Below are 13,315 nucleotides of genomic sequence, written 5' to 3'. Positions count from 1 at the left end.
AGCTTTTCAGTTACACATGAAAAGTCAGTCAGTGAAAGGTGAGCTCATTTTCGTCTTCTCTGTGGCTGACTTCTTATTGTCCTACATTAATACTGCCTCTCCTCCCATGACACTGCTTTTCTTTAGTATATTGTTAGTTTTATTCTGCTTAAGACATTATTTCCTTCAGCTCAATCTGTCCTGCTTGCTACCAGCTCTTTTGAAGTTCATATAGAAGCAGGTAGTAGTGATGCTGCTTGTGACATGACATCCTAATACTCAAAATATGTAACCCGTGTTTCTGTAGCACACAGACATCTGCTACCACTCTGCAGGTTCCCCAGAGTCTCAATTCCCCTGCCCTTCCCTATTATTAAGCATTAGAAATAATAATAATAAATCAGATTAGTCTATTTATGTCACATGAACATGCTCTTCATCAAAAAACCCCCGCAAATTTACTCCCTGCTGTCAACTTTGATTACATAACAACCCTATTATCCTATCATATTTCACATCATCATCAAACAGAGAAAAAAAAAAACCAAAAAACCAGTTTGATCAGTGAAGCACCAAAATAGCTTTGACTGAGCATGCTGTGATATGGAAATGAAAGAGGAAAATTCATAGAACAATGCAGGCACCACTCTGCTTTGTCTTCAGTACAACGTAAGGTAGAAGAGATGTTTGGATATTACTCCAAGTGTCCAAGACAGCTTCTTGGCTGTTAATGAATGGAGAAGGTGTGCAGTGACCTTCAACAACAGACTTTTGGTTGGACTCCCTTAAAACAGGTCATAAGCACAAAATCCACAACATTAAAAAGAAGAAAAGAGGGAAGTGACCAAGTTAATCTACAGTAGATTGTCTTGGTAGTTCCTAGTGCTTCAATCAAAGAAATACCAGGGCAGTAATCAACATTATTGTGAATCAAACCTGAGCAAGGTAATTTCTCGTTTTCTCTGACAGATTTGAAAGATTTTGTTATGAAAAAAAGGCATAATTTGTTGATAAAAACTTTAAAAAGAGCATTCAATGACCCAAGATGGAGAATGAAAACGTTCCAGAAAGATTTAGATTGTGAAGACCAGAGGGCAAGAGCTGGTGTGGACACAGTTTTCATTTGAAGTTTATAACTTAATTTAGCTTTCTGTAATAATCCTGTTAATATTAGCAGCTAATTAAGACAGTAATTTAGAAACTTTATGAGGAAGCAAGGCCAGAGAGATGTGTTGAAGTGTTTCCATTACACCATGTTCAGGGATTTTTGATGCATGTATCAACAAAACACTATTAATGATTATATTAATGATTGGAATATTGCCCAAATTACAACGACAATCACACCTCCACTACTTTCATTAACTAGAAGTGCATAACACTTGCAGAATTGAAAAGGAAATACTGCCTTTCTGACTAACCTGCCTGTCATCTAACTTTGACATTAAACCTTATTTTGGGAACTTCAGCAATATAAAGCATATGAAAAGGATGAACCAAAATCAAAACAAATGGACTAGTGGAATTGTATGTGGAGAAACTGAATACAGGTGGAAGGTGCTCAGGGACTCTTACCCTAGTTAATCTGAGCTCAGAGGCAAAAGAAAGATGTAAATAAATAAATTGTTCTCAACAGCAGGAAAAGGGTTGTTTTCAGCTGAAATCCCTGTGTGGTGATGCTGAAGATCTGTTGTGCTTTGGTCTGGATAGAATCAGTCTGGGATATGTCCTCTTCCCATTGAAGGTCTTCAACAGAGTGTTTCAGTGGTTAATGCAGATAAGACATGGGGTTCGTGTTTCTCCAGTCAGGCTTTTGCTGTTGTCTTCATTGAAAAAAAAGTTTATATTCAGTCAGCTGATCCTGAGCAGTGCTGGTCCCTGTGATATCTTATATTAGTGATGCTGTTTCCTTTACAGGTGCTCCCAAGTGCAATGGATCAGTAGAATATAAGCAAGCTCCTTCTCTAAAGGCTGGAGAGATAGGACCTTCCTCTAAAGCCAACAGACACTTTACTAAAGCTTGTCCAGAATAGGCCAAGTCTTTCATTTAACTGGAAATTGCTTGGTGATTATTACTTTTTTTTTTTTTTTTTTCCCCTGAAGAGGCCCAGTCTGATTCACAGTCAAACTACATTGCCCATTGCACAGATTCCCAGGTCATGTACACACTGGTATTCCTTAGGGAGGGAAAGTCCAACAAAAAGCTTCAAACTGAAGCTTTTGCATCCCTGTCACTCTGGGAGCTCCACAGAGTTTCTCCTTGTATGCTGGAAAAAGTATCTATGGCTGGCTTTGCACTTAACCTGGGTGGATGTTGCAGCTGCTGAGCTGACTCTTGCTGGACTGTTTTCTGAAGCTGGTGGTTTTATACTGCTGTGAGCTGGGAAGCTACAGAGAAATCAAAGCACTCTAAAGCTATGTTTTTTCTCCCAGTGATTTTTAATCTGATTACCTAACTGATCTGGCTGTGACACAAGGGGTCCTGATTTAAATTCCTTTACTGACACTGGGCTGTGAGCCTTTTCCTATTTACTGCTAGATAAAATATTGGTATCTCCAACTAGTGCTTTCCATGAACAACTTTTCCTACACTTAATGAAGAGCAGAAAGATCTAAAGGCAACAGGTAATCTCTATCGTTTATGCAACTGTAGTTTGCATTAGGGAATCTATTCATCCTAACCTCCCTGCTAATTTTAGGCTGGAAATACTATAACTGGAGCCTTTAGCCTTCAGTTGTCTCTCCTTCTGTGTATCTTGTAATTAAAAAATATCTCAGAGCCCTCCTTCACCTTGCTTCTGGCCATCTAAAGAGTGCTGCCATACAGTAACAGCCACAACAGATTTTGTGTAGGGAAAAAGAAAGGTTAATGCTGCAATTTTATTGGTAATTAATATCTACAGTTCCAGGCTGTGTTGCCTTTAAGTTCACTTTGAGAAATGCAGAGCAAACAACAGCATGATAACATTTATCATAACTGGCTAATTTGTACACAGGGCTGGCAAATATAATAATTGAAACTGTGCTCTATAATGCATCTTCTTCATGCATGAATTCTGATACCACTGGCCTGGCTTTGATTCAGGGTTTCTCTAGTCTACGGAGCAGCTTTCAGTAATTGCTGTATCCAGAGCAGTACAGTTGAGGCTAGAAAAGAGATCCATTTCCCAAGAAGCAGCTCTTCATCTTTCTCCATATTCCCTCCCTCCTTTCCTACCCAGACATTAGCTTGCCATTTCCTAGGTGGATGTTCAGACCCAAGATCACCACACTCTGTACTCACCCCCCTCATCTCTTAATGAAAAGCATTTTGCTACACAACTGCACCCTGGGGAAAGAAATCTCCCACTCTAATTAGTACTGACAAAAGAAATCTACAGATTGATTAAAAACAAGGAATGCAAGGAATCAAATAAGAAATGCAAAGTGTGTAAACCTGCAGGGGGGAGTTCCACTTCTCCCTTGTCTGGGATGCAGTCCTTTAGCCTGCAGGAAGAATTTGGGAGTGGGAGTGTCTGGGAGAAGGCCACCAGGAGAAAGGGCAGCAGGAATGATGTGAGCAGGAAAAGAAACAGAGTGGTTTGGCTCATTGTCTGTAGCTCCTTGCTGAGGTCTGTGGCACAGCTTCAAATTAAGGAAGAGCCATGGGTCTTCTGGCTTTAGTCTGCTTGCCAGTCCCTGCCAGCATCATCCTAAGCAGGAGTGGTAGGAGCTGTGGGAAGAGTGGTTCACAGTGGAGTACCTTGTCTTTGGTGGGACCACCCTTCCAATGTTGGTGTCAAACAGGAAGCTGGGAAAATTATGTTTTCAAAAACATCTTCTCTCTACTATTTCTTGGACAAGATCAGTTACTCCATCCTTATTGCCTGCAGCAAATTCATACTGTGGCTCAGGAAGACCTGGGTTGTGGTATCCTTGCCCATCATTGATAGCTTCTCCCCAGAATTTGCCACAGAAATGAATGAGAAATGCTGAGCTGCTTCTGTTGGGTTCAGGAGGTCAAAATATAGCAAAGAAACCTCTTCACATTGACTGTGTTTGGACAGTTTCTACATAATCAAAACTGACCTTTAGAGAAGTGACATTTGGTGGCTCTGCCTCCAGCTTGGCTATTCAGGTCCTTAATCATAATTATTGTTAAAAGTCTAATTAATCTGATAACAGTATTTAATTAGATTAGCTGAAGTAGAGAGTGTAAATGATTTTGGCCTCCCAGAGTCTGAAATTAAAAATCTATAAAACGAATTCCAAAAGGCCTGTTTGGTAATATCACTGCTGACATGGGGGTCATGCCATGGCTGTTCTATTGACAAACATCATCTTGGCACGTTGGCTGGAGCTGGTCATGGAAGTATCTTGGCAAAGGGTTTCAGCTCAGATTCAATATTGAGAGCAGTGGGGCTCTTAATTCCCACTGAACTAATTAAGTGCTGAAATGTCTTTGTGGAGATAGAATTTGGGCCAGAATTTTGTCTCAGCTGTAGAGAAAAGAACTAATGTGGAGCCTTAGAGAGATGGGATGATGCAGATGGATGAGAAAGGGGCTGAGTTTCAGGATAGGGAATGGCTCAAGTACTCATTTGATGAAATGGCCAAAGTGTCTTAGCTGTGCTGTGAGATTTATTATGCTTCTAGGAAGGAGTGTTGATGGATATGTGTCCAAACATGGCTGGACCACATGGGGAGTGGGGAAGATGCACTTCAGTTTCTGCATCCTAATCTGGATTGATGAGGACACTGATGCTCTGACATATCCTTCTACCAGACCCTCTCTAAGCAAGATTTAAAAAGGCAGAGCAAAAGAATGAATTTCTTCTTGGACTCTGGGTGAGGATGATAGAGGACAGGGCTGATTTCTAATTTGCACAGCTCAGGGCAGCATTCTCATTAGTAACCAAGACAAGGAACTTTGGTTGTAGGGCCTTTAGATAGCTCTGTAGCCATTTCTTCTAATGTTTCCTTTAAAGTCCCCAGCCCATTTCTCTGATCTCTCTGATTTGAAGCTCCTCATATGAGATCCCCTTCTGAATGGTGATGGTGACCTTCAGATTTCTTCTGGTTGCTCTGGCAGCTGTCATTTTGCCAAAAGATTGGCCAAATGCCACATGGGATCAAAACCACATGTGAGATCCTCTTAGCAATGCACATTCAGTTGTGGTTGTTGGTTTTCTAACTTCACTGTATATTCCTTTCCTGTTCTTCAGCATCTAAGCCCCAGTTGAGTTATCTTTCCATGTAACTTGTCTTTTCTTTGAAGAATTCCTTACTGTCACACACATTTTTCAGAAAATATGGATGCCACATTGATGCTTTTTAGCTTAGCTTTTCTATTCCCAGCATGGAGAGCCAGCAGTAGGAAATTCATCTCCATCATTGGTACTGTGCCCTTTTTATTCTCCTGGGAAGATCAGTACAGCAGAGCTCAATGTGGTCTTCACTGACCAAGACATCTGGCATGCTCAACACAAGTTAGTGATCTTCTCATGCCAGTTTACCTCCTTTTTGACTGCTCAGATGCATTTACATTTTAGGAGATACTTTCAGTGTAAGTTTTTAGTGCAAGAATAATATTCCCATCTTGGAGAACAAGAACACAACCTGCATAACATGAGATGGATCACAACATCCAGGTTACAACAGGTTTAGAACTATTAATGTAGCAGTTGGCTTTATTCAGTCATTTTCTGGGTGCCTCTCTGAGCACTGCTCTTTTGGACTTCAACAAATTTGTCCAATCCACACAAAGTTAGTTTGGGTGTAAATACTTTTGGGATGACCCTGGATGAAAAAAGAACCAGTGTGTGCTTCAGAAAGATCCCTGTCTACTACAAACCCTTTAACAACTAACTAATGAGAAGATATTATGAGACTGGCTCATTCTTTAGAATGCCAACCTAATGTCTTTCTTTTACAGAATGTAAATTTCCTATAATATGCTCTACAACCAATAATCCATCTGTTCCTTTTCTGCAAGGTCAGGAGTGAACTGTGGAAGAAAAAAACCCCAACATCTTCTTTTTCCTTTTCCCTTGACTTGTTAAGATTTGTGTGGCTGTTTGTTGCCATTGAGGAGTATTGACTAAAAGTTTTGATCTTAGTGGAATGATGGCAAAGGAAGTTATTTGGAGCTGGATAGGTCAATGAGGAATGGGAGGGGAGGCTTAACTTTGTTTCCAGTAGGCCAAAAGAATGTGGATACTGTCTCTTCAAGGTGCAATTTCTTACTTCAACAAACTGTTCATCAATGAGAAACAGGGATAAAAGTGTTCAATTTGGGACCTAAGGAGTTTATATGGAAATTCTTGGATCTCTTTCAAACACACATACATGTTGAAAATTCAATTGTGAATCCTACTTTGGAGACTGAGCCTTCCTGCTCAGACAGAAGCGTGTGTGTCTGTGTGTGTTTGTGAGTGTGTGCTGATGCTCTGTCTCTTTTGGATCTCTTGACACTTTTTGGTGCATTTTTGTACTTCTTTGAATGTGCATCTGTGGACTTACCAGTGGTGTATGGACGGCATTCTAAAGGCCCTCAACAGCCTGAGACAAAGCAAAACTCTCTAAATTTCCAGCCTGGTTGATACATTTTCTGTGCAGCACTCAAAGCATTGAGAGCAATGGTCATCTAGAAAGAGGAGCTGCTTGGCTGTGGGGACTGCACTGGGAATTGACCTCCTGGAAGCTGTTTTCTCTGCTCATTTCAGACCTCTAACTTCAACATATTTGTTGAGCTGGTCCTAGCAAAGGAGAAAGAGCAGGTCATAAACATCAAGATGTGATTTGTTAAACCAGTGATAACTTGATTATGAAGAACCAAATTAAAAGACTCTCTTGTGTTTTCATTTCTTTTTATGGCCTTCTCTGTAATGGGAGAGGATGCCTTCACACATGGCCTTAGAATGCCGTACTGGAGTCAGAATGCAACAACAGTCAAATGAAAATGAGATGTATTGCAGCTTACATGAAGAATGAAAACTGTATCACACAAATGTTTACAAGTCCAAGTAGACAGCGAACCCCTGTACAATATGTAATTTATGCAAGGGATTGCATCTTTCTTTTGTAATGAATGCACTAAGCAACCCTGTATATATTTTACAATGTCTTTACAGAGAAAAAAAAAAAAGAATCATTTACTGTAGTGTTGTAAAATAATGCACTTTTCTAATTTTTTCATTAAAAATCCTATGGCACGTTTTCAAATGTACATTGTTTCTTTTATATTGAATGTGGAAATGTTAACTTCCTGTAAAATTGCACTACAGAAGTAAAATCCACTGATGGAACTTATTTTGTTAAAGAAAAGTCCCTTGATGACCAACAGATGTTTATGATTATATGATATGTATGTTTGTGCATATACGTGTATATAGTGTATATGTAATGTATATATATATGTATATGCACACACATACATCTAGTGATATGTGTATATATATATAAAATGATATAGGTCCGGATTTATATATGATTGTATTAATATAATATCTATAGATTGACAGCTATATAGATATGTATATATATTCATACATACACACAAGAATCACAATGTACAAACCCAGAAAGGATTACTCATTAAATTTAAAGGGAGCTGGGGGGGGGGGTGGGAGAAAGATGTCATATACAGAAGATATTTTGCATTGCAATAAAAGCTTTTTTGACAAAAGTACGTGCAGAGTGAAGTATGAGCCTTCATCAAATACCCAACCATGCTGCCCCCAGAAGACTACAGTACAGAATAAGTAAAAGGAAAGTGTGTAAATGAGACATTAGAACAGAGTCATTGTATGGTGGACTGGAGTTAGCAGTGGTTAATCCATCCCCACCCCCTCCTTAACTTCGTGGACCTGAAGGGCAAGAGCTCAGGATACCACAGTGGACAGCACAACTTCTGACTTGAGAAGGTCAGCACTTCACTCACAAGACTATTAATCTAGTGCTTCCTAAAAAATAAGGGGAAGTGGATTTCAACACCAGTTTTCACTGTTGGTGTTGCTGTAGGCCACAAGCACCATTTCTCATTCGGGGGTGGAGCAGTGGGGAACTTGCATCCCTGTTGCCATCCAGGTAAGTCACAAATGAAGTCAGGTCCAGGATTTCACTTTGTCCCTGTGATGTGTTTTCAACAGACTGCTACTCATGGAAGCATTCTAAAAGTTTCCAGAGTTAACAGTTCATAGATGAGGAACATCTTACCAACAGGAAGAGAAAGAATCCACTCTTTTTTTTCTTTTTTCTTTTTTTTTTTTTTTTTTTTTCCTGTCGATGCTATGGCCAGAAGCTGATCCCAGCTGCAGAGTGACAAAAAATGTGAGGTTTTCTATTTTCCTTCCATCAGCCTTGGTGAAAGAAAATGTCTCCATGACCAATGAGAATAATTAACCATTAGAATAAAAAACTGGCTGCATAACATTTGCCATGACATGAAGTGGTGAAACAAAGACCAACCTTGTGCACTGTTACAGGAAGCAGCCATTGCCTTAATGCAGGAATTACTTGGTGGAAGTCACAGTTCTCTGTTGTATCAAGTGATTAGTTTGTTGTCAGAGCCTTCATTTGTTTTTTCTGTTTATGAGACTCACAAATGAGGGAAGAGACCACATCTCTTGTGTTGTCTTGTATACACCCTATATTTAGTGCCTGGCATACATTAAATAAATAACAAAAAACACATGAAATTCATTTTCTGATCATGAAGAGGAGTTATTGTGGCACAGAAATGAGAAAAACAGCTTTAACAATAGAGATAAATATACCTGAGCAATCTCACATGTGTGTTCTGCGCTGCATGAGATAACATCTCTATTAGCAACTAAGATCAACAATTCCTTCCTTTTTGGAGTGGTATTTGTCAGCATATTTATCATCTCAATTTATGTAGCATGCACAGACAAGCCAAAGTGTTGCTGAACCCCATCCATCCCTTTTGCAAACAAAAAACCCTTTTAGAGTAATTAATGAAGCAATCAGTAATGTAAATTAGAAGACCCTGTTTTAAAGGGCTCCAGGTAGTGCAGTGGCCCAGGAGAATTTGAAGAGGAGCTTGTGTGTTGAACTTCACTTAACAACCACAGGAATGCTAGACTTCAGGAAATGAGGGAAAAAATGCAGGAAAAACCCTCCAATCTTTCATCTGTAATCATATAAATACATTCATAGAGTTGAACCAAATTCACAGATCCCTTGATTTTTCAGGGTTTTGCTGCTGCCTGTCTCAGAGAACAAAATAAATGAAGCATCCTGCTGCAAAACACAAAAGCCTGCTCAGTCCACATCAGCTGCTTGCTCAGTTGACAGCAAACAAAGTATTCTAGTCACTGAAAACCAGTTTGTGTCTGTAATCATGCTGTGACCAGATCTCTGCATCTTTCTCACCTAAGGCAATGTCTTCAGTTCAGCTTCTCCACTGTAGGAACAGTGATTGTTGAGAGGGGACAAATAAGAGAATTGTACTGGAAGTGAACAAAATAATGAGCAGAAGAGAAAAGGTAAATGAGCTCTTCCCTGTTGTGCTTTCTCACTCTCCCAGGACAAAGTAATACCCAATTAAACAGAAACTGAAACATTTATAACTGAGACAAGGAAATATTTGTATTTCTGAAGAAAGAAGGAAAGAAGCAAAGAAGGGGAAGGAAGAAAAAGGAAGAAAAAGGAAGAAAAAGGAAGGAAGGAAAGGAAGGAAGGAAGGAAGGAAGGAAGGAAGGAAGGAAGGAAGGAAGGAAGGAAGGAAGGAAGGAGGAAGGAAGGAAGGAAGGAAGGAAGGAAGGAAGGAAGGAAGGAAGGAAGGAGAAGGAAGGAAGGAAGGAAGGAAGGAAGGAAGGAAGGAAGGAAGGAAGGAAGGAAAGGAAGGAAGGAAGGAAGGAAGGAAGGAAGGAAGGAAGGAAGGAAGGAAGGAAGGAAGGAAGGAAGGAAGGAAGGAAGGAAGGAAGGAAGGAAGGAAGGAAGGAAGGAAGGAAGGAGGAAGGAAGGAGGAAGGAAGGAAGGAAGGAAGGAAGGAAGGAAGGAGGAAGGAAGGAAGGAAGGAGGAAGGGAAGGAAGGGAAAGGAAGGGACAGGAAGGAAGGAGCTGTGGGTTTTGCTTTGTTTCTTTTTTGTTGGGTTTTTTTTTTAAAGGAATATTTCTAGGATCTTCAGAGTCAGGGAAAAAAACCCACTTACTTGATTAAAAGGCAGGGAAAAAAAGTGCTGGAAGTCCTGCAATCAGTGCATCAGTCCAAGTTCAGCCACTGAAGGAGGTATAAAAGATGAGTTGCTGCTTATATTCAGACTATCCTTGGCTCCAGCATTTTACTGCTGGGAAATTTTGCCTGCTGAAGCAAAGGAAGAATATGTTCCTATATATGAAGTGAGTGTATTGTACCACTTACTTAGTGGCTATTAATGGAAACCTTGGCTTTAACACTTGGTATGGATTCAGAAGAGCTGCCCTGTCTTAGCTCTGTGATTCTTTCTGCCAGGTCTGGCTGGGGTGGGACTGTGTCACTTCTTTTTTAATAGGGTAATGTAATCTAATCTAATGCTAGTGGCAGAAACTACTGACCTATAGCACCTTAAATTATAGCAACTCTACCTGGAGATTAATCTTTCTCTTCTGCTTCCTAGTTAAGGCTGAGAGGAAAAAACCCTTTGATAGCCACATTGCATCTACATATCTCATACATGAGTGGCCTTGTGTCACAACAGACTCCAGTTTCACACAAATGAACAAGGAACAAGCCACTGCAGTGACATTAGACATAGGTTTGAATAAAAGGAAAGCACAGTACTTTTTGATCACAGGGAATTTCAGACCAGACCCTGACCCTGTTTGCCTTTGCATTGACCTGCTGGAGAGGATCTATGAACAGGAGACACTTGATCCCTTCATGGAAGTGTTCAAAGCCAGGTTGGATGGGGCCTGGGTCAACCTGGTCTGGTGGGAGTTGTCCCTGTCCATGGCAGGGGGGTTGGAACTGGATGATCTTTAAGGTCCCTTCTGACACAAACCATTTCTATGATTGCTTATGCCAAAGGGAAAGAAGAACATCTCCTCAGTGATATTCCATAATCAACTTAATCTGGTGTCCTCTAGACACAATCTAGCAGCTGACTTTTTAGGAAAGGAAGAACATTTTGCACCATCCTTTGGTGTCCTGTGCTGCACGGTGCATCATAAGCAACAGCTTTTATCTTGCATTTCACTGTTGTGTCTGATAAGTGTTACCATCTGCAGTTTGAGCAGTAAGGTGCAGAGACAAACTACAAGATGCTGACAAATCTGTGGAGTTTTAGGGCAGAGGTTTGATGTGTTGTACACAGAAGTGAGAGGAAAAGAGGCCAACTCACAATGTGAGTGACCTTGATCTCAAACTATAAGTTATGCCTCGATGCTTCTCACATTTAGTGCTATTGCTGTGCTTTTCTTTCTTCATTTCTACTTCATAAAATGTAGAAACCCTACATGTATAAAAAGGAGGCTGCTAAAACATCGATCACCCTTGCTACTCTTCATATTTCATTGGGAATGTTGTCCCTTTCTTCAGCGTTGTGAGTTGAAATAATTTTCCCAAGAGACAAAAAAAAACAAGGAGTAGAGATGGATCAAGATGGAAATCTCCCTCCATTCCAGACTCAGGTTGTTATTGTGAAACACTGCACAGTACAAGTGATCCCAGCTTGTATATTCTGTGTATTCTCTTCCCATGATGCACACGGGCTCTGACTATCATGGTATGGACTCTGCATTTCAGAAAAAAACTGATGTCAGATCACTGAATTTATATTACTGTAAACAAGAGGAATGTTTGGACTGATGGATTTACTTATATTTTGGTGGGATGGTATAAACCAAAATGTTGGGTGGTAGTATAAAAGCTGACATCACTGAGTTGGGACTTAGCTGCCTATGGATGTGGTGAAAAAGAAGAGAAAGTTTAGAGCAGCAATTAATAGAGCCTGAATTATTCAACTAGTCAGATTGAATAAGAGAGTTTACCTCAATTTTGCAGCATTGCCGTAAGAGGTTTAAGCTAGGCATAGCCCACACAGGGGCTGAACTTCGCTCATTTCAGTCAGACCGGCAAATTGATGCAACTTGTAACACTTCGCTTGTTCTTCCTCTGGGTCTGTCTGTCTGGGCCTAATGCTAATAAAATTTACTTGTTTTTTTTTTACAAAAATGTCTGTAGAAAAGGGGGTTCTGATCACTGTTGTATATTTGCCTACACAGGAGATGTGGTCACCAAGAAGAGTCCTCCAGCAACTGTAAAATCTGTAGACAGTGGGTGTAGATGCTAATAGCTTCTGGCTCATTAGCACAAGAGCCAAGTATCTGTGGGAGGTAATTGCTGTAGGGATAATAACGTAGGAAATATCCAAACCATCGATCTCTGTGTGAAGGTGAATCCCCAGGTGCTAAATCACTTGAATTAATCACCCAGTGCTGTTACGGGCAATGATTAGTGTCTGCTTTCCCAAGGGAGAAATATGGAAGGGAAATCATGCCATGTTTGTTGTCCTGTGGACATCCTTCACCTCTTTGCTGCAGCCTGCAGGCCAATGTAGCTTTGCAAGATGTCATCTCATCAGGACTCTCAGATGCAAACAAGTCAAACAAGTCTGACAGTTCCACCATCAAGGAGAACAGAGGCGACCAGGTGCTGTTTTAGTAAAAAGAAGAGTGCTGGGAACTCACTTGGTAAGTGGAATCCCAAAGAGTCTGTGGCAATTACAGTTGGGTAACTTCAAGATTATTTTGGCCTGCTTTTTTATCATTTAAGTCCATGCCATGTTGATATCAAGATCAAAGGTCTCACCACTGAGTAATCACCTAGTTCCTTGTAGCATCAGTTTTGTCATTACTTCTCCAGGCTCCTTGAAAATGATCTAAGGCCTAAAATGGGCCTTTAGTGGAACAGCTGAAGAAAGAAATGGTCTGGAGAGTTTCATGAGCTTTACAGACTTCACAGTCAACCAGATAGCACAAGAGTTACCATCCATCACAAAGTTAGTGTCTTAACAAGCTGTCACATATCAGGTGAGTTGTAAAACCTGGTCTCAGGTCTCTCCTCAGCCCCCAGCCCTGCTGTGTGGAGGTTGCAGTCTGTTGTGGAGTCTATGTTTCTGGACACATACACAGAGACATTTATTCTATTGGATATTTATTAGGGAGCTATCTGACCTGCTCCACCCCAGTTAAGTCTCTGTAGGAAACTGGTGTCCTCCCAGATCCAGTCAAAACCTTCACATAGGGAAGCCAGGTTAAACCCCATTTTGGTCAGGATGAGGAACTCTTTCCATTTCAAGTGCTGCCAGGTCCTAACAGGTTTGGGATGCCCAAATAAAGACAATTTTGAGGA

Source organism: Calypte anna, chromosome 2 (assembly GCF_003957555.1).
Source record: "Calypte anna isolate BGI_N300 chromosome 2, bCalAnn1_v1.p, whole genome shotgun sequence".
Taxonomy (NCBI): Eukaryota; Metazoa; Chordata; class Aves; order Apodiformes; family Trochilidae; genus Calypte; species Calypte anna.
Note: the sequence above shows the minus strand (reverse complement) of the source record.